The 21,706-nt window shown below is 38.3% G+C and overlaps 1 long non-coding RNA gene across 3 annotated transcripts in view; it reads right to left on the reverse strand.

Moving 5' to 3' along the window:
* Positions 1–351: 351 nt before the first annotated feature.
* Positions 352–21,706, reverse strand: part of LOC138752408 (uncharacterized) — a 33,821-nt gene continuing 12,466 nt past the window's right edge. For all 3 annotated transcript variants that reach the window (XR_011350607.1, XR_011350605.1, XR_011350608.1), the window contains exon 4: positions 352–561. This is a non-coding gene — a long non-coding RNA (uncharacterized lncRNA). The remainder of the gene's footprint in view (positions 562–21,706) is intronic.

A 21,706-nucleotide genomic window follows, 5' to 3' on the forward strand; every position in this document is an offset into this window, starting at 1 on the left:
GAAGGCCTGAAGGCTGAGTACAAGGTTTATGGAGGATACTTAATAGAGTAGAAGAACAGAGTGACTTTGAGGACAAATTCCTACCTCTCTTAATGATTCCATGCAGGTTGACAGTAGAGTTAAGAAGACCTATGGGATTATCGTCTTCATTAGTCAGAGGATTCTCTTCAAGGGTCGAGAGGTTATGTTACAACTCTATAAATATCTGATGATTAGGTTGCCTTGTGTTCAGTCCTGGTTCTATTAACCTGTCAACACATATTTGCTGTAAACTTCCTTCCCCACTTTTAACAACCAACATCAGCAATACCACGTATTGGATCATGGAGCACAGTCGATTACAAGGGCAGGTTTATTGAAGGGAGGGGAGATAATGTGAAGCTTGATGGACTCAGTTGGTCTGGCAGCACGTCTGGAGAGAAATTATTGTTTATTTCCCAATAGGGCCTTCCGACACGAAACGTTGACTCTCTGTGAATGTTATCTGTCACCTTATGTCCGTCCTGATTCTGCTTCTTGGCTCAATGTTCCATCATCTACAGTTATTGTGGTTGACAATCCCTGTATGTTGGGATGACACAAGGAATATTTTAGAGCAAATCATCCCACATCAGAATGCACATCTTCGCAGTACACTGATATTGGCTCAATACTGTAAAAATCTGCATTATATATCATCTATTCTGTGAATTTTGCTTCTGAATAAATGATCAAGCATAACAGCATATGCGTATAAATTTAACCGTTGCACTTTATTTAATTGTTTGTAATATCTGTAATACTTCATATTGACTGAATTACAGTCGCAGCACTTAAAGCTTTTCACTGAACCGTGCTGCGCACAATTTAAAAAAATTCGATATAGATATAGAGTGGAAATCGGCTTTGCAGACGCACGAGCCCATACTGCTGAAATACACCAATGAACCTACAATTGATTGATTACATTAATTCCAAATTGTATGTGTGCGTTCGTCATGCAGATGAATTGCTCCTGTCCACTGTTATGACTCCAAATTCTCAAGTGCACTTCAACACATTTGTGGAAATAGCTTTGTGATTCAATAACAAGTAACATATGAATTTACTGGCTGAGAAATTCAGCAGAAAATATTAGCTGAACACTGAAAACCTCAAGATTGCATTTTCTAATCAATGTAGGGCCAAATATTTTAAGTCCCTGCCTTCAAAGACTGTAACCATGTGGGTCTGTGACGATAAGACTGCAAGGAAGGATGATGCTGGAAACGTCAATGTGAAAGCAACAAGTCAAGTGTCTGCACATCGGTTATCCAGAAGGGCAAATAGAAAGACAGGTGGGAAAGAAAGTGCGCATAAAATCCTGTCGTTCAATCTTAGGAATCAATTAATTTAATGAAAGGTTTGCTATCTATTGTAAAGGAAAAGTAGGAATGAGAGTAGAGAATGAAATCATCGCAACTTGTGCAGTGAAGTTGTCTTAAAATGTTCTTCACACCAGAGGGTGCTATCACAATGGCAGGGGTTGAGAGAATGTGGCAGGGTGGGCCAAACCTGCTTAATGTAAAAGCCACAAACGATAAAGCTCAGATGCTTGAGAGCCGCAGGATATGAGCAAAATTCACACATACGTGTTTATTGTTCCATGCACATTTTGTTACAAAAATTTTAAGAATTTATATAAATATGAAATGCAATAATATTTATTCGTGCAGTTTTTAATCTGTTAATTTGTATTAGTTTCTGTAATCACAAAGACTCAAATATGTAAAAAAAGGTAAACCAAAAAATTAGGGATATTTTAATCAGATTTTCACCTTAAAAAATTAGTCTTATTATAATTATATTTTTATGACTACGATACAATCCGACAAATATCAGACTATTAAAGATGTGATAGACCGAGACCAGCAGCACGAGTCAGTCGGGTGAAATATTGGCAGCGTGAGTTGGGTGGGTGAGTGGAGAGACCGCCACCCCTGTTTTAGAGACTTCACAGGTAGGTGTTAATTGGAGATGCTGTGGATTAATTGATTATTGTTACAAAAGCAAAAGATGAAAGGACTCTGAAATTTGTATCCATAGAACAGCAAATTACCAGCAGGCAGATTGCGGCAATGGACCGCATGTGGTTTTTCAGTCAGCGAGAGAGAGAGATGGAGAAAGGGAGAGAGGGAGAGAGAGAGAGAGAGAGTGAGAGGGAGAGAGAGAGAGAGCGAAAAATAAAAGAGAGAGAGAGAAAGAAAGAGAGAGAGAGAGAGAGAGAGAGAGCACTGGTTTCTGCAGACATGGCAGGCTGGCAGCTCGTTGAAACCCCATTTTGAAGATGGGTTGATTTCAGACTGTTCCAGATACTTGTGGTCCATACAAGAGGAAATGGTTGGCTAGAGTGTTTAACCTGAAGTAAGGGAACGTAAAGGAACTCAGTGGTTACCTGCAGAAGAAGAAGTTATCATTTGGATAACCCTGATGTGGCAAGTTTCATCAGCAAAATGCTGAAATGCCTGATTGGACGGAATCATCTTGTGCGTGTTGTGACAGATTATTTAGAGGTAGTTTGGAGGAATTGTTAGAGCAGCTTGCACACACACATTTTAAAACACAGACTATTTGCAGGACTTTTGCAGAATGCTTTTTGCAGGAGGGAACCAAGTATCGACAACAGCTTGCCTGGGAGAGCATGTGATCTTTGCAGGCAGAAGAGAACAGTCTTGCTCTCAGAGAGGGAGGGTGTGAAACAGAGAGAGGAGTCACAGTAATTGTTTCCAGAAGGACAAAGCTGGCAAACTTTGGAAGGCTGTCAGGTCGAAGAAGAAGACTGGCAGTGTGAAAGGTGACCTGAAAGAAAAAGGATCATTTGGAGAACTCTGAAGGGGGCAAGTATTGTCAGCAAGACTGATTAAGAAGGAATCAGTTGTGGATGTCCTGGAAAAGGAATCTCTCTCTCTGAAAACCTGCAAGAACCCTTGTGAGTGGTGACCATTTGCCTGTTAAACACCAAAGCCTGGTGAACTTTGATAATGCTAACATCTGTGCACAATACCTGCAATCAGTAAGATTGGACTGTGATCCAAAGAACTTTTCAAATCTTAAATATACATTACACACACCTGCGCTTAGTGTTAGAGGTGGAATTAAGTAGTTAAATAGGTAAAGTAATAAATTAAAGTTTAATTCTGTTTTCATGTTCAATTATAATTAAAACTACTTTTGTTTAAGTAACCCTGCGTTGTGGTGCATATCTAATGCTGCTTGTATTTGGGGTCCTCTGGACTACATAACAATGTCCAATGAGCAACAAATCTTTCTGTAAAACCAACAAGATCCATTCTGAGAGGTAATCAATTATCTTTAAGCTTGAGAGCTTGGTGAAAATTCATAAATGTTAACTTTTGTGCACATTATAAGAATTGCCTGATACCGGTGAACTTGAAGGAGTGAGAAGTGAGATTGGACTGTGAATCAATTAACTTTTCTGAACTTATGTACACATTAAATAAATAAGTGCTTAGAAATATAAGCGGGTTGGTTAATAAGTTAAAGTATGTACCTTTTTTTATGTTTAAAGAAAATTAAAAATGACTTTTATTTAAGTAACTATTGGTCTTGGTGTATTCCTATTGCTGCTTTGTTTTTGGGGTCTTCTGGGCTGCTAACATTGGTGGGATGTCCTTTCAGATTGAAATATTTGGAGTGTTGGGATCTTAAATATTTGGAGTTCTTGTGATATATTAGTTAATTCATTTTTCCAAGTTAATTTAAAGCTTTGTGCCCAAAGGACTCCAAAATCCAGCAGCAATAGATATTCACCTAGACAAATGGTTGTTAAGCAAAAGTTATTTTTAATTTACTTTAAAAATGAAAATAGAATCAAACTTTAACATCTCTATACTTAAGTAACACAAATTAACCCCCTTCTAATTCTAAGCGAAGGTGTATGATGTGTGTGTAAATTTAAGAAAAGTTCTTTGGTTCACAGTTCAATATCACTTCTCCTTCTTCCAAGTTCTCTGGTTGTAGGCAATTTTTATACTCGGCACATAATTCAACATGTATAAAGTTCACCAGGTTTTAGAGCTCCAAAGGTAAACACTTACTGCTCAGGAAGGTTCTTTGTAGGATTTCCAGAGAGAGATTTGTTGTTCCAAGATGTCCACAACCGAGGTACTACCATTAATCACCCCAAGGTCTTGCTGATTAAACTTGCCCCAACATGGTTTTCAAGATGGTATCCTCTTTCTTGATGGCAAACACAGAGTTCCTTTCTGTTCTACTTATTCCAAGAGAAACATCGGACAGATAGCACTTCCAGCCATCTGCCACTCTGGAGAGATTCTGTTTCAAACCAGCTTCCTAGCTTGTTCTGTTCAGCTGCTTTCATTGTCGCACACACTAGCTGGGAGAGCTTCTTGAACTTTCCTCTCTCTCTCCAACTGCCCACTGCTGGAAAACCATGTGACACTCTCACTTGCAAAATTCCCCACCTTCTTCACCAAACAACAGGTGTTATCCTTCTCTTGGTCAAATGGTTGTCTTAGGTAAACAAAACCCAGATGTGACCCTTCTGAGAGCACTTTGAAGAAAGATCAGAAGCCTTGTAATTATCTAACCATCCAGCCTGTCTCCAATTTCAAACAATGGTCTATTATTTCATGACATCCTTTCAATTAGCATCTACTTGTGAAATGTGCATAAAAGTCTCCATAGATCCTGCAATGTTACTGAATATGAATTCTTCATTCTTTCAAATAAGATCTGTTTTAAAATGTATGTATGAAACCTACTCTAATTTTACCAATTTTTCCCAAATATTTATCCTCCATGACAGTGTGGAAAAGAGCAGCAATGAAGTTTAGTACATTTTTGCCTCAAACATCACCTGCGGAACTGCAGAGCAAGAGAAAAGGGGAAGTGATGGTCATTGCAGCGGCATAAAATCTGACTGAAATCGAGCATTGGATGAGTTAAATACAAATGGAGAAGATTGAATTTAAATATTATATAGGTGAGGGGAAAATTGTTAATAAAGACTTAGAAAATTTTCCGGAGATAGATTTTTTGAATTGCAATTGGAGTTGGAGAAATTTAGAGAGTTGGAATTGTTACAAACCCAGAAGACCCCAAAATTCACAGCAAAACATATTCAATAAGACAAATGTTTACTTAAACAAAAGTTGCTTTTAATTATCTTTAAATATGAAAACAGGATCAAACTTATCTTATCACTATTAATTTAACTAACATGATCTAACCCCCTTCTAATTCTAAGTTTCTGTATGTAAGTTTAGAAATGTTCTTTGATTCAGAGTCCAATCTCACTTCTCATTCTTTCAAGTTCACTGGTTGCAGGAAATTCTTATGCTGTGCACAGAATTTAACATTTATGGAGTTCACCAGGCTTGAGTGCTAGAAAAGTAAATGGTTAGTGCTCAGAAAAGTTCTTATCACTTCAGAGAGAGAGAGAGATTTGTTGTTCTCTGGACACCCATAACTGATTCCACGTAACCAGCCACTTCAGTGTTTTGCCGAACAAACCTGCCCCTTCAGGATTCTCCAGATGATAACCCCATTCTTTTAGGTCACCACAGAATTCCTTCAGTTGCTCTTATTTCAAGTGAAACATTAGACAGCCAATCCTATCCACAAGGACTTTGACCAGGCTGAACTAAGCAGTCAAACCCATCTTCCAAATTGGGGTTTCCACAAGCTTTCCAGCTTGTCCTGTTCCAGTTCCAGCTGCTGCTGCTGACTGTAAACCAGCAGAACTGAACTCCCTCTCCCCCTCTCTTTCTCTTTCTCTCTCTCTCTCTCTCTCTCTATCTCACACACACACACACACATGCACAAACACACACACACACACACAAACACACAAACACACACACACACAGAGACAGAAATGCATGTTTTACTCTCTGCTTGCAAATCTGCATGACCCGATAAGACCAGTAAATTTTACACCAAACAGACTGCAGCTCCAACAAGTTCTTTCATCTGAGGCTCTTGGCTCCAGCCTGTCTAGCATGAAGAGAGCTCCAGCTTTTTAAATAAGATCTGTTTTAAAGTGACCTACATTAGAAAACCTGCCCACATTCATCTCCCAAAAACATATCTAAAATCTGTCACACCTTTCACCTTTAAAGGAATTTTAACTCTTGATTTAAAATTCAGTTATAACTAAACTATCTTAAACATCACTGAAGGGGTACAATACACAATATATAACATGTTATAATACAGTAACCCAATTTTGAGAATATTTTTATACATGATCAATTTTAATATCTTAACGAACAACATGCTATCACATTATTTGTACCTATGATATGGTTAATTTACAGATCATATTCTTCTAATATCAAACTCCAGTTTAACGATCTTCTGTTTTTATTCTTCATTTTATTCAGAAACACCAGAGGATTGTGGTCAGTGAATAAAACAATTGGTTGATAAGAGATACCAAGATATATGTCAAAATTCTGCAGAGCAAATATGATTGACAACAGTTATTTTACAATAGTGGAATAGATCCTTAGATTAATATTAAATATTTTTGAAAATTAGATATTCACCTCGACAAATGGTTATTAAGCAAAAGTTATTTTTAATTGACTTTAAAAATGAAAATAGAATCAAACTTTAACATCTCGATACTTAACTAACGCAAATTAAACCCCTTCTAATTCTAAGCGCAGGTGTATGATGTGTGTGTAAATTTAAGAATTGTTTCAGAGTTCAATATCAATTCTCCTTCTTCCAAGTGCTCTGGTTGTAGGCAATTCTTAAACTGTGCACAGAATTCAACATGTAAAAGTTCAACAGGTTTTGGAGCTCGAAAGGTAAACGTTTAGTGCTCACGAAGGTTCTTTGTAGGGTTTCCAGAGAGAGATTTGTTGTTCCAAGATTTACACAACCGACGTACTACCATTAATCACATCAAGGTCTCGTTGATTAAACTTGCCCCAACAGGGTATTCAAATTGTATCCTCTTTATTTCAGCCATCACAGAGTTACTTTCTGTTCAACTTATTCCAAGAGAAACAACAGACAGATAGCACTTTCAACCATCCACTGCTCTGGAACTTTTCATCAGTTTCAACCAGCTTCCTGGCTTGTTCTGTTCAGCTGCTTTCAGTGTCACACACACTAACTGGGAGAGATTCTTGAACTTTTCTCTATCTATCTCCAACTGCCCACTGCTGGAAAACCATGTGACTCTCTCACTTGAAAAAATCCCCACCTTCTTCACCAAACAGCAGGTGTTATCCTTCTTTTGGACAAGCTGTTGTCTTAGGTAAAAAAAACCCAGGCATGACCCTTCTGTGAGCACTTCAAAGAAAGGTCCGAAGCCTTGTAGTTATCCAACCATCCAGCCTGTCTCCAATTCCAAACAATGGTCTATTATTTCATGACAACATTGCAATTAGCATCTACTTGTGAAATGTGAATAAAAGTCTTGAGAGATCCTGCAATGTTACTGAATATGAATTCTTCAATCTTTCAAATAAGATCTGTTTTAAAATGTATTTATGAATATAACCTACTCTAATTTTACCAAATTCTCCCAAATATTTATCCTCCATGACAGTGTGGAAAACAGCAGCAATGAATTTTAGTACATTTTTGCCTCAAACATCACCTGCGGAACTGCAGTGCCAAGCCATGAAAGACCCAACAATGAAGACGCTGTTTACATCCGGTACCGCACGGATGGCAGTCTCTTCAATCTGAGGCGCCTGCAAGCTCACACCAAGACACAAGAGAAACTTGTCCGTGAACGACTCTTTGCAGACGATGCTGCTTTAGTTGCCCATTCAGAGCCAGCTCTTCAGTGCTTGACGTCCTGCTTTGCGGAAACTGCCAAAATGTTTGGCCTGGAAGTCAGCCTGAATAAAACTGAGGTCCTCCATCAGCCAGCTCCCCACCATGACTACCAGCCTCCCCACATCTCCATCGGGCACACAAAACTCAAAACGGTCAACCAGTTTACCTATCTCGGCTGCACCATTTCATCAGATGCAAGGATGAGGCATAAAATCTGACTGAAATTGAGAATTGGATGAGTTAAATACAAATAGAGAAGATTGTAGTTAAAATTATATAGGTGAGGTAAAAATTGTTAATAAAGTCTTAGAAAATTTTCTGGAGATAGATTTTTTGAATTGCAATTGAAGTTGGAGAAATTTAGAGAGTTGGAATTGTTAAAAACCTAGAAGACCCCAAAATTCATAGCAAAAGATATTCAATAAGACAAATGTTTACTTAAACAAAAGTTGCTTTTAATTATCTTTAATTATGAAAACAGGATCAAACTTATCTTATCACTATTAACTTAACTAACATGATCTAACCCCCTTCTGATTCAAAGTTTGTGTATGCAATGTGTGTGTAAGTTTAGAAATGTTCTTTGATTCAGAGTCCAATCTCACTTCTCATTCTTTCAAGTTCACTGGTTGCAGGAAATTCTTATGCTGTGCACAGAATTTAACATTTATGGAGTTCACCAGGCTTTGGTGCTAGAAAAGTAAATGGTTACTGCTCAGAAAGGTTTTTCTCAGCTTCAGAGTGAGAGAGAGAGAGAGAGAGAGAGAGAGAGAGAGAGAGAGAGAGAGAGAGAGAGAGAGAGAGAGAGAGATTTGTTGTTCTCTGGACACCCATAACTGATTCCTTGTAACCAGCCACTTCAGTGTTTTGCCGAACAAACTTGCCCCATTAGGGTTCTCCAGATGATAAACCCATTATTTTAAGTCACTACAGAATTCCTTTAGTTTCTCTTATTTCAAGTGAGACATTAGGGAGCCAATCCGCTCCACAAGGACTTTGACCAGGCTGAACTAAGCAGTCAAACCCATCTTCCAAATTGGGGTTTCCATAAGCTTTCCAGCTTGTCCTGTTCCAGTTCCTGCTGCTGCTGCTGACTGTAAACCCGCAGAACTGAAATCCCTCTCTCTCTCTCTCTCTCTCTCTCTTTCTCTCTCACTCTCTCACTCTCTCTCTCTCTCTCTCTCTCTCTCACACACACACACACACTCACACACTCACACACACACACACACACACACACACATACACACACACACACACACACACACACACACACACACACACACACACACACACACACACACACACACACACACACACACACACACACACACACACACACACACACACACACAAAGAAAAGCATGTTTTACTCTCTCTGCTTGCAAATCTGTACGACCCTATTAGACCACTAAATTTTACACCAGACAGACTGCAGCTCCGACAAGTTCTTTCATCTGAGGCTCTTGGCGCCAGCCTGTCTATCATGAACAGAGCTTCAGCTTTTTAAATAAGATCTGTTTTAATGTGACCTACATTAAAAAACTTGCCCACATTTATCTCCCAAAAACATATCTTAAATCTGTCACACCTTCCCACTTTAAAGGAATTTTAACTCTTGAATTAAAATTCAGTTATAACTAAACTATCTTAAACATGACTGAAGGGGTACAATACACAATATATAACATGTTATAATACAGTAACCCAATTTTGAGAGTCATTTTATACATGATCAATTTTAATATCTTGACAAACAATATGGTATCACATTATTTGTACCTATGATATGGTTAATTTGCAGATCATATTCTTCTAATATCAAACTCCAGTTTAACAATCTTCTGTTTTTATTCTTCATTTTATTCAGAAACACCAGAGGATTGTGGTCAGTGAATAAAACATTTGGTTGATAAGAGATACCAAGATATATGTCAAAATTCTGCAGAGCAAATATGATTGACAACAGTTCTTTTACAATAGTGGAATATTTCCTTTGATGAATATTAAATATTTTTGAAAAGTAGGCAATGGGATGGTCAATTTCTTAAGGTTTTTACAAAACAAAACTGCCCATGCTGCTCCCTCACTGGCATCCACTGTTAAAGAAAATGGTTTGTCAAAATCAGGAGATTATAACACAGTGCAATGGCTTAGCATCATCTTCAAAGCTTTCTGACAACCTTTAGTCCACACAAATTTCTTCCCTTTCTCCAAAAGGTTGGTTAAAGGAAGAGAAACCGCAGCAAATTTTCTCCAAACTTCCTATAATATCCTGCCATTCCTACAAATCTTCTCACTGCTTTCTTGGTATAGGAAACTCAGAAATTGCATTCAACTTGCCATGGCCAACTACATAACCCAAGTATATTACCGTGGCATTTGCAAATTGGCTCTTTGCTAAATTAACAGTCAAGTTTGCTTTGGATTATCTTGCAAACAATTGGTCCAATCCCCTTAGATGTTCTTCCCATTTGTCTCTTTTTTGTGACCAATTCATCAACATAAGCATCTGTATGTGCTAACGCTTGGACAACCGAATTAATCACCCTCTGGAATGTTGCAGGGGCATTGCTTCATGCCAAAAGGTAACATATTATACTCATATAAATAGGATGGAGTTACAAAAGCCGAAATATTCTTTCCTCTCTCAGTTAAACGCACACACCAGTAAACCTTCAACAAATCCAATTTAGTCAGAAATTATGCTTTGCAAATTTTATGAATACAATCATCTATTCTCAGAATAATATAAGCATCTGTTTTAGTGACTGAAGTAACCTTCCTATAATCTGGACCCAGAATACAAGGAGAACCCCAAGTTGAGTTTGAAGATCTAATAATACCATTTCCAAACATGTATATGAATACAGTCATCTATTCTCGGAATAGTGCAAGCATCTGTTTTAGTTATTGAAGTCACCTTCCTATAATCTGTACAGAACTTAATAGTCCCATCTGTTTTCGGTACCAGAATAGAAGGAGAACCCCAAGCTGAGTTCGAAGATCTAATAATACCATTTCCCAACATATATTTCGCCTCCTGATCCATGATTCTACTCTTCTGTATGTTTATTCTTTCTGGGTTTGTATTATGGGATTTACTTCTCCTGAATCTACATCATGGTAATTAGGTAATGTCCTTTTTTGAACATCAGAGAACAAATTTGTGTATTTCAAAAGTAATTCTTTCACCTGCATCTGCTCTTGTAACTTAATAAGACATAACTTTTCTTCCAAATGTTCCAAAATTGCTGAGTTAGACAGGCACACAGGAAACCATGGTTTATTTAAGGTTATCCTCACAAGATTCTGTTTCCATAATCTTATGATCCATAACTTCCTCAAACCTCTCAACAACTAATACCTCGGATTCAGATTGTTCTCCACACCTTTTTCCTCTAAATAAGGTTTCATTAACAACTCGCCCATCAAGTCTTCTCCACCAGCCATTTCTTTAATCTCCTGTTCCGTAACTGCTTTGTCCCTTAAGAGAACAAGATCTGTATTTTCTGTTGCTAAATTTACTCTTTCCTTGGCAAAGAGACATCCTTACTCTCACAATTGCCCTGCTCTTTCAAAACTATTTCAGAAGCACTGGGTAAATCGCTATCAACTGGATCTTCTTGAACTCTCATCATATTCTTAGACAAAAACTTGTTACAGCATATGCAGGATATATCTCATAATCCTCTGTAACCTCATCCTTACTAGCTGATTTGTTAATCTTAAATCTGACCTAACGTTATCTTCTGCCAAATCATTCCCTAATAAAAACGTGACTCCCTGCATGCGTAACTTTGAAATTACTCCTTCTACAACAGGTCCTTTAACTAATTCTGAATTTAGCACAATATTGCAAAGCGATATTGATTCTACCTCATCTTCAACTCCTTTAATCAAAGTTATCTCTCATCTGTCAGTCCTTTCATCCAGAGTTAAAATACTTTCCAATAACAATGAGTGAGCAGCTCCAGTATCTCTAAGAATTTTAACTGGAACTTGTGATTCTCCCTCCTTTACTGAAACAAAGTATCTGACACAAAAGGTTTGGAAACATCCATGACTTCCTTACCAGGATTTGGAACATCTGCTCTCCTTAAATTCCACTGTTAAATACATGCTTCTGGTAAAACCTCCTTTTCTCATTTCTTTTCCAACACTAGAAAATTCACAATCACGTGACCAGGTTTCTTACAAAAATGACATACAAATGCAGAGGTACTGTCGTTTCCCACCTTACCTTCATCTTTACTCTTCATATTTTCTCCAGATTTCATTTCAGGCTCACTATCCTGCTCCACATTATCTTTATGAACAGGTTTATTAATGTATTCCACATGAACTCTCTGAAAATGTCTACTATTCTGGAATGTATTTTTATGAAATAGAGCAAATTCATCAGCTAGACTAGCCGCCTGTTCCCTTGTCCTCACATCTCTCTCACCCAGGTGTAATTTAATCTCCTTTGGGACACACCTTTTAATTTCCTCTATTAATATCAATTCTCTCAATCTGTCAAAATCATTGTTTATTCCTTTTGAGGTGCATCAATGGTCAAAACATACAGATTTATTGAGAGCAATATCCATATAATATTGATTCCATGTTTTCACCAAACTCCCAACTTTTTGTCTATATGCTTCTGGAACCAACTCATAAGCTTTCAATACTGCTTGTTTCACATTATCATAATTTGCCACTTGCTCTGCAGTTAAGCGAGTGTATGCAATTTGTGCTTTTCCTCTCAATACACCTTGGAGCATTAGAGACCACTTTTCTTTTGCCCATCTTGTGCTCTCATTAACTTTTTTAAAAGATGAAATATGTATCTATATCTCCCTCATCAAAAGGAGGAACTAGATTTCCCTCTCTACTAGGCAATAACCTCTCCCCAGGAGTTACAGACTCAATCCTCTATTTTTAACTTCTCTAATTGAAACTGTCTGTCCCTTTCAGATCCCTCTAACTCACATTTCCCCTGCCTCATATATCCTCTGTTTCACAGCCTCTCCACCCTACATTTCTCTCTTTCTTCTTCCACCTCAATTTCTCCAAAGCCAATTGCAATTAAAAAGATCTATTTTCTGGAAATTTTTCTTTCTCAACATATTTGCCCTCACTTATATATATAGTATTTCAATAGAATCCTTGTATTTGTATTTTCCTCATCCAATGCTTAACGTCCGTCAGTTTTAATGCCTTAGAAATAGCCATCAATTCCTCTTTTTGCTTGCCCTGCAGTTCTGCAGGTGAGGGTTGTGACAAAAATGTATTGTAACAATTTTAATATTTGGGGAGAATTTATAAGATTTAGAGTAGGTCACAAATATCCACAAATTTTATAACAGATCTTATTTGAAAGACTGAAGTATTCACATTGCAGGATTTCTGGAGAATGTAAGCACATTTCACAAGTAGGTGTTAATTGCACTGACTTCATAAAATGCTTGACCATTGTCTTGCTGTCGCCATGTTGCAGTACCCTTTCTGCAAAGTGTTCATAGAAAGGTCAATTCTGGATTGTTTTCCTAAGATTACAACTTGGAGGTTTTGCAAGACATGAGTCACATGGTCTCTTTGGAGTTTCAGTTGGAAAAGAGAGAGAGAGTTGAGTTAACAGCTCAGTCAGTGAATGTGTGGGACACTGACAAGTAACTGAAAAGTGCAATCCAGGGATAACTGTTTGAAACTGATGAAAGCAAGTTCCAGAGCAGTAGATGGCTGGAAGTGCTATCCGTCTGATGTATCATTTGAAATAAAGGAAGGGATGGTACTCTGTAGTAGCTTGAAGAAAGTGGTGACCATCTGGAAGACCCTGATGGGGCAGGTTTCATCAGCGAGACCCTGAGGTGAATTGGAATATTTTCTGAGTTGTGGAAATTCTGGAACAACAAACATTTATCTCTGCAAACCCTATAAGAACCTTCCTGTGTGGTAAACATTTACCTTTCATGCACCAATCCTGGTGAACTTTATACATGTTCAATTCTGTGCACAGTATGGTGATTGCCTGCAAGCAGAGAACTTGGAAGAAGGAGAAGTGAAATTGGACTGTGAACCAAATAACTTTTCTTAAATCCACACACACACATTACATGCACGTGCACTTAGAATTAGAATTTGGGTTAGGATAAAGTTCAATTAAAGTTTTATTCTATTTTCAAATTTGAAGTTGATTAAATATAACCTTTGATTCGAAAGCCACGGGTCTTGGTGAATGTCTATTGCTGCTGGGTTTGGGGGACCTTTGAGCTCGTAACTGTATCAACCTCCATTGCTGCTGTCTTTCTGCACACAAACTTTAAATTAGCTTGAATAAAAAACCCAATTAATTAATAAATCACAAAAACACAAATTTTCAATCCGAAAGTGCGAATCCCCATAAAATGTTACCAACTCCAGAGGACTTCAAAACCCAGCAGCAATAGATATGGACCATGACAAAAGGATACTTAAACAAAAGTTGCTTTTAATTATTTTTGAACATGAAAATAGAATCAAACTTTAAGTAATTTCTCTTGACTTACTTAACCTACTTAAGCCCCTTCTAATTCTAAGCGCATGTGTGTTTAATATGTGTGTGTAAGTTCAGCAAAGTTCTAATCAGAATAATTGGACTAAACGGGGTTAACACGTTGTCAGTCCAGGAATATGCCACCCAGCCAACAGTGGCATAGAAACATGCAATGCCACTCTACTCCATCCATTATTTCCCTTGGCTCAAACACAAAATGAATTGGAATATTTTCTGAAATGCAAAGCACAATGACTACTGCAATGACAATACTGGCAGTCTGTTCGCTGCAGTATTTGCTCCTGAGTGTTTCACAACAAATTGCCATAGACCGGTAAAAAGTGAAACTGTTAATCACACAGAAAAATCAACCACAAAAAAAATCCAAGAAAATATATCAATCTGCACATGCAAAATCTATTCAACACGGAATTTGGGAAGTATGTGTCATTCAGATCAAAGAGCACGACTGTAAATATGAGGACGAGAAAATCACTACTGCCATGGCCAGCAGATACGGGGTGATGCATTTGGATAGACCACATTTTGCACGCAGTAGAATCACAATCGTTAACATGTTAGCTGGAAGAAAGAAGAGAAAATGTAACCAAAATATTCACAACTAAATACCAATCGTTCTTTATTTTTCCATTCAGTCCATCACTTGAAAATGAATTAAAAGACCCTCAATTTTTTGTGTCAACATCATGGTGATAGTCTTACTATGTGATCGAATCTCGAATGAAATGTTCTTCATAAATTGCAATCATTTTTTTTTCTTTCTTAGTGCAGTTGAAAGATATTACAATTCAGGAATAAAATTGAGATTGGGAGAAGGCAGAGAGTCATTTGCCTTGAGAAGGCAATTACACACCCAAAGTTGAAATGTTTAATGTGAGCGAGGGAGTGTTTAAACAAGGACATGAGGATAACATATTTTTACACAGAACTGGTGAGTTTCTAATTTAAAGTAGTGATTAAAGCAAATATAGTTGCAGTTCAAAATAAAAAGACGGATATCTCGCGAAGAATATGAGCCAAACCGAGGTGGGACATTTTGGTCAGCATTGGCTCGTTGGACTGAATGAGCTGCTTTACCTTTACAGTTTTACTGTTCGACTAATCTCTAACGCAATTATGATGGATGGTTTGGGTTTTCAATTGAAGAAAATTAAAGCGATCGATAATTTGTTGCCATATTTTGCTTAGATCAGGAAAACCATACTAATCTAAAGACACAATTACTTAATGACTCAAAGCAATACTAATGCCAGTATTAATGAATTTGTGCAAGTAAAAAGACAATTTAAAGTGTATTTGTGTCTGAAGCATTCCAATGCTTAAATTAATACGTGGTCCAGCAATCAAATAAACTGAAACCTACAACAGAATTGTCAGGTGGTATGTTGATGCTCATATTGAATGAAGTGCATGTAATTTGTCTGGAGTATAATATAATTGATGTAACAATTAAATTGTACCATTAGATATCTATTATTAATTGTATTGGTTACAATTTCAAAGTGTAATAGAGTATATAGATATGTTTTTGGGAGATATATTGTGAAAGGTTTGTTAGAGTAGGTCACATAGAAACACTTTAAAACAGATTTCAGTTAAAATACTGCAGATAGCCCCATGCGAGATATATCAGCTCCCCAGCTTTTGCAAGACCTTTAAAGAGACTTCACTAATGGATTGTTGTTTACAGTAGGCAACAGAAAAAAAATATTTGTTGGATCCACAGATTTTCTGCAGATGTTCTAAGAGGGTCATGTGATTTTGCAAGCAAAGAGAGTCAAACAGACATTTTTGAAGAGAAGCTGGGACTGGAACAGGACAAGCTAGCAAGTTTATGGAAAGCCCCATTTGGAAGATGGCTTGTCAAAAGCCTTGTGGTTCATGCAAGAGGAGATGACTGGCTGTCTAATGTTTCACTTGGAATAAGAGAAACAAAAAGGAAATCTGTGGTGACCTGAAAGGGTTATCATATGGAGAACCCTGAAGGGTCAGCTTTGATCAGCAAGATACTGGAGTGGATAATTAAAAAGTACATTTGTTGTAGATGTTCTGGAACAACAAATCATTCTCTGAAAACCAACCAGACCTTACTGAGCGGTAAGCATTTTCCTTTCAAGCACCAAAGCCTGGTGAACTTCATAAATGTTAAATTCTGTGCACAGTATAAGAACTGCCTGAAACCAGTAAACTTGGAGGAATGAGAAGTGAGATTGGACTGTGAACCAAAGAACTTTACTGAACAAGCACACACGTGCGCTTAGAATTTGAAGTGGTTAGGTTAGGTTAGTTAAGTTAAAGTGTGATTCAGTTTTCATGTTTAAAGATAATTAAAAACAACTTTTGTTTAAGTAACTATTTGTCTTGGTGAATATCTATTACTGCTGGGTTTTGGGGTCCTCTGGGCTCATAACATTTTACGGGGAATCATCCTTTCAGATTGAAACTTGAAGGTTAGTGATTTATCAGTAAATTGGTCTTTTTCAAGCTAATTTAAAGTTTGTGTGTGGAGATAACAGCAGAAATGGATGTTGATATATTTATGTCGCAACCATCACCTGCAGAGCTGCAGGGCAAGAGAAAAGGAGGTTTAACCAGAAGCATGTATTCAGGCTGTTGAATATAAGGAGAGCAGATGTTCCAAACCCGGTAAGGATGTCATGGATGTTTTCAAACTTTTTATGTCAGAGGGTTTGGTTTCAGTAAAGGAGGGAGAATCACAGGTTCCAGTTAAAATGCTCAGTCACAGTTGTTGAAAAGTGTTTAAACTCTTGATCCAAATGCTGACACAGGGCGACAACTTTGATTAAAGGTGTTGGAGGTAAGGTAGAGTTACTATCTCTTCACCACATAGGGCTGAATTCAGAATTAATTAAAGGACCATTGTAGTTGGAGTAATTTGAAAGTTACCCATGCAGGGTATCCAGTTATTTTTAGGGAACGATTTGGTAGAGGATAAAGTTGGGTCAGTTTCGAGATTAACAAATCAGCCTAGTAAGGATCAGGTTGGAGAAGATTGTGAGATATATCCTGCATGTGCTGCAACAAGGTCTGTGACTAAGATTATGATGAGAGTTGAAGAAAATACAGTTGAAAGAGACTTGCCCAGTGCATCTGAAATAGTTTTGAAAGAGCAGGGTAATTGCGAGAGTAAGGATTTCCCTTTGTCTAGGAAAGAGTTAATTCAATAACAGAAAACAGATACAAATTTTGTTGACTTAAGGGACAAAAAAAATAAGTGAACAGGAGTTTAACGAAATGGCTTATGTATATAATTTGAAGGGTGAATTGTTAATGAACCCTTATTTAGAGGAAAATGTTAGTGGAGAACAATCTGTATCAGAGGAGTTAGTGTGGATTCTGGTTCATTTGGTGGAATCTACAAAATGACATTACTGAAACTTTCATCTTAGTCAGAATTCCTTTATTCTGAAGAATTGTGAGTTATCTGCACAGAACCTTCCAGAGTTGCTCTCTCTGTGAGTGCTGGCAGAGAAAATTGAACATGTGTTTCAAAGCTTTCCCTTTGTCTGGTTCAAACATGGGAGAAGTTATAATTGGCTCAATCGAAAGTTCATACAATACATTCTTACCCAATGCAATTGCTACTAAGTAGAAATTCCATTGCTACCAATGATTGACAGACTTATCAGACCTGCTCATTTGATTGGTTCAGTGTAAATTCCTACAGTTGGTCATCATGCTAATTGGTCCTTTTGAGTTGCCATGCCCACCTTACTAAAATTCTGCAAAACCTAGCTACACTATCACTAGTTGTTAACCCTTTCCTTTCTAATTTTTCCCTTTCCTGATTTCATCACAACTTCCTAAGCAGTCGTGGTGGATTAAAAGCGGCATATCCCAACAAAGGGGATGTTGCACACTTGTCCCTAACCTACCATTGGCCACTTCTTCACTGCCTATTTCCATACTCATCTATATTTCTTAGTCTCCAACACTCAGCCTCCTAAAGCTCCAATTCTATCTGAGACTGTATCTCCTTCTCCTCCCACTGCTCGGTCCCAACCCCCACTGATTCCATCCTTTGCAGCATCATAGGGGAGGCTGGGCTTACCCAAGTCAAAAAAAATTCTTAATCAATGGCAACAAGAGGCATCCGGTCAAGAGGGGAATTATTAACACGACTACTACATTTATCATAATCTTAGTAACCGATGAACCCCAAAGTTCAATGTTCGCATACAACCAATTAACGAAACGGTGCCCAGAACCAGCATTCTCCTTTAATTCTTGCCGCAAATTCTTAAGTTTATTCATAGCCCGAGTAAAGGAACCATCTGGAACTGTGTTGATTGGAATAAAGGTACAACATTGCTTGACAAACATAATGCAGACACCTCCTTCTTTAGCCACTAACCAGTCCAAAGTCTGTGGATTCTGCCATATCATTTTCCTGATCGCATCAACCTGACCTCCCAGGGCACTCAATATATCATTGGATTAAATGATAAATTTCTGTTGGTTATAATAAATATAATTAATCCATACTGCATTCTTCACAATTCCAATTATTGGTAGTAAAGATTCCCATCTTTTTAAAGAACAAATCCTGCAACATATAAACTAATTAAAATCCTTTCTGTACAGTTCCTCTGTCTTCTCTTCTTCTCCTGTATCATTCATGGAACCTCTTCTCAATCTAGACATCTGGCTTCCATTTTGTGTTTTAATTCACTTTAACAGCTATCAAAGTTCATTAGCAGTGCTTCTACAGCAGCTGTCTAATTCCCCACAGTAGGCACAGATCCGTCTCTGTCAGAAATAATATTGACCAAAGTCCATAACACATGCATTGCAAGTTCTTGCACCAGGTGCACCTAATACTTGAAAAATTACACAAATCAATGCCTGAAATTCCAGAAGTGCTCGAGATGTGGTGTTAAGGACATAATTTTTGTCAACTCTACTTCGCCATGTACAAAGGTAGGATATTTCTGGGAAGACATAGGAGATATTCTGAAAAAAAATTACAAAAATTAATTGTCCACAGGATCTAGGTTTTACTTTCTGGGAGACATTGCCGCTAAGAGCCATTCTTACAGGAAAGAGGATCATGAGTTTATCAAAGTGGAGACCCAGAGACATCTTAAAGAGGGAGTAATTCAACCTAGTAAGAGTCCGTGGCGGGCCCAAGTGGTAGTCATGAAAAATCACATTAAGAGATGACTGACTATTGGCTACAGCCAGACAATTATCTGTTACACGAACCTGGATGCCTACATCCTGACACGCATCAATGAAATGATTAATCAGATAGTGCAATACAAAGTGTACTCCACTATCGACCTCAAAGCAGCTTATCACCAATTCCCCATTCAGAAAAGGGAATGGCCCTATACAGCTTTAGAGGCTGATGGGGGATTATACCAGTTTAAAAGGGTACCTCTTTGGGGTCACTAATGGTGTGTACGTGTTTCAGAGAGATATGGATAAGATTGTTAGGATGTATGACTTACAGGGTATGTTTCCCTATCTGGATAATGTCAGTATCTGTGGGAAAACACAGATTGAGCATGACAACAACTTAAATTTATTTTTAGCAATAGCCAAAGAACTCAAACTTACATTTAACAAGAACAAATGTGTGTTCAACGCAACAGAACCACCCATTCTGGGCTACATTATCTGCAAGGGCGAAATCCAACTTGACCCAGAAAGAATGCCCCCCCTTAAGAAGTTACCACCCCAAAACTCAGCAAAAGCCCTTAAAAGGTGTATGGGATTATTTTCCTACTACTGCAAATGGGTTTGGGACTATGCCACGAAGGCACATCCTCTGTTTGACACTAAATCTTGAAGACTTTCGAGATATTTAAATCTGATATTGCCAAAGCTGCACTTTCATCCATTGACGAGGATGTCCCATTCCAAGTGGAAACTGATGTATCAGATTGTGCCTTGGCAGGAACCCTTAATCAAAAGGGCAGACCTGTGGCATATTTCTCCAGCACGTTACGCAGACCTGAACTTAAGCATCCTGCCATTGAAAAAGAAGCCCAGACTATTATTGAAGCTGTTCGCTACTGGAGACACTTTCTAGCCAGCAGAAAATTTACTCTTGTCACTGATCAGATACCTGTAGCCTACATGTTCAGTACTAAACACAAAAGTTAAATCAAGAACGGTAAGAACTCTCAACTTATAATTATGAGATCCAGTACAGACCGGGCAGGTTAAATGATCCCTCTGACGCATTGTCACGATCTACTGCTTGTGCTCAGCTGGAGGGGCTAAAAGAGATCCATAGCAGACTGTGCCTCCCAGGAGTTATGAGGTTCTTCCACTACATGAGGTCTAACAACCTTCCTTCCTCTCTGGAAGAAGTCAGGAAACTGACTAAAAGCTGTCCCGTTTGCGCAGAATGCAAACTGCAATACTTCAAAGCTCCAGAGGCCACTCTGGGACCCGACCATTTGATAGGATTAGCTTATATTTTAAAGGACCGTTACCTTCCAACATCAAAAAAGTATATTTCCTGACTGTAATTGACAAATATTCCAGGTTTTCCTTCGTGATACCCTGCTCTAACGTCTTGTCAGCATCTGTCATTAAGTCACTTGACATAATTTTCAGCATTTTTGGTTTTCCCAATTACATTCATACCAATAGGAGTTCAGCATTCATGAGCGCTGAACTGCGGTGAGCCCTGCTACGGAAGGGGATTGCCACAAGCCGTACCACAAGCTACAACCTGCAGCGTAATGGGCAGGTCGAAAGGGCTAATGCTACAATGTGGAAGACTGTTAATCTTACTTTAAAAACACATGGTCACCCTGTTACCCGGTGGCAGGCGGTGCTGCCATAAGTGCTACATTCTATTCAATCATTATTGTGATTGAATCAAATCAAACACCTCATGAACGTTTGCTTGCCTTTGCTAGGAAATCAGGAATTGTGATGGACTGGCCAGCCTGTTTATCTGAGCCTGAACTGCGCTGCAAAAGAGCCATACTCGGGTGTGTAAAACAGACCCCCAGGTCCAACTAGTTCAGTTGCTGCATACCAACCCAACTATGCTCATGTTAAATTCCAAGACGGGAGAACTGACACTGTCCCTCTAAAAGATCTGGCCTTTCCTGGTTCGCCCCTTCCTCACTCCCATGCTCAGAGTGAGCCTGAGAGATTGGGCTCACCCCCTTGGCCTGGTGACCCCTAGTAAACTTTCAGATGGCCTTGCTGAGGCTCCACTGCTTCATGCTGGCGATTCTGGAGCGCGTCCAGAAGTCACTCCTTCCCACACTACAGACCCAGGACCTGTACCAGTTCCCAAGTTTGCAAAGGAGCCATTTGTTTTGAGAAGGAGCACCAGATTTCATAAACAAACTGATCGGCTGACATATTCATAAA

Source organism: Narcine bancroftii, chromosome 2 (genome assembly GCF_036971445.1).
Source record: "Narcine bancroftii isolate sNarBan1 chromosome 2, sNarBan1.hap1, whole genome shotgun sequence".
Lineage (NCBI taxonomy): Eukaryota > Metazoa > Chordata > Chondrichthyes > Torpediniformes > Narcinidae > Narcine > Narcine bancroftii.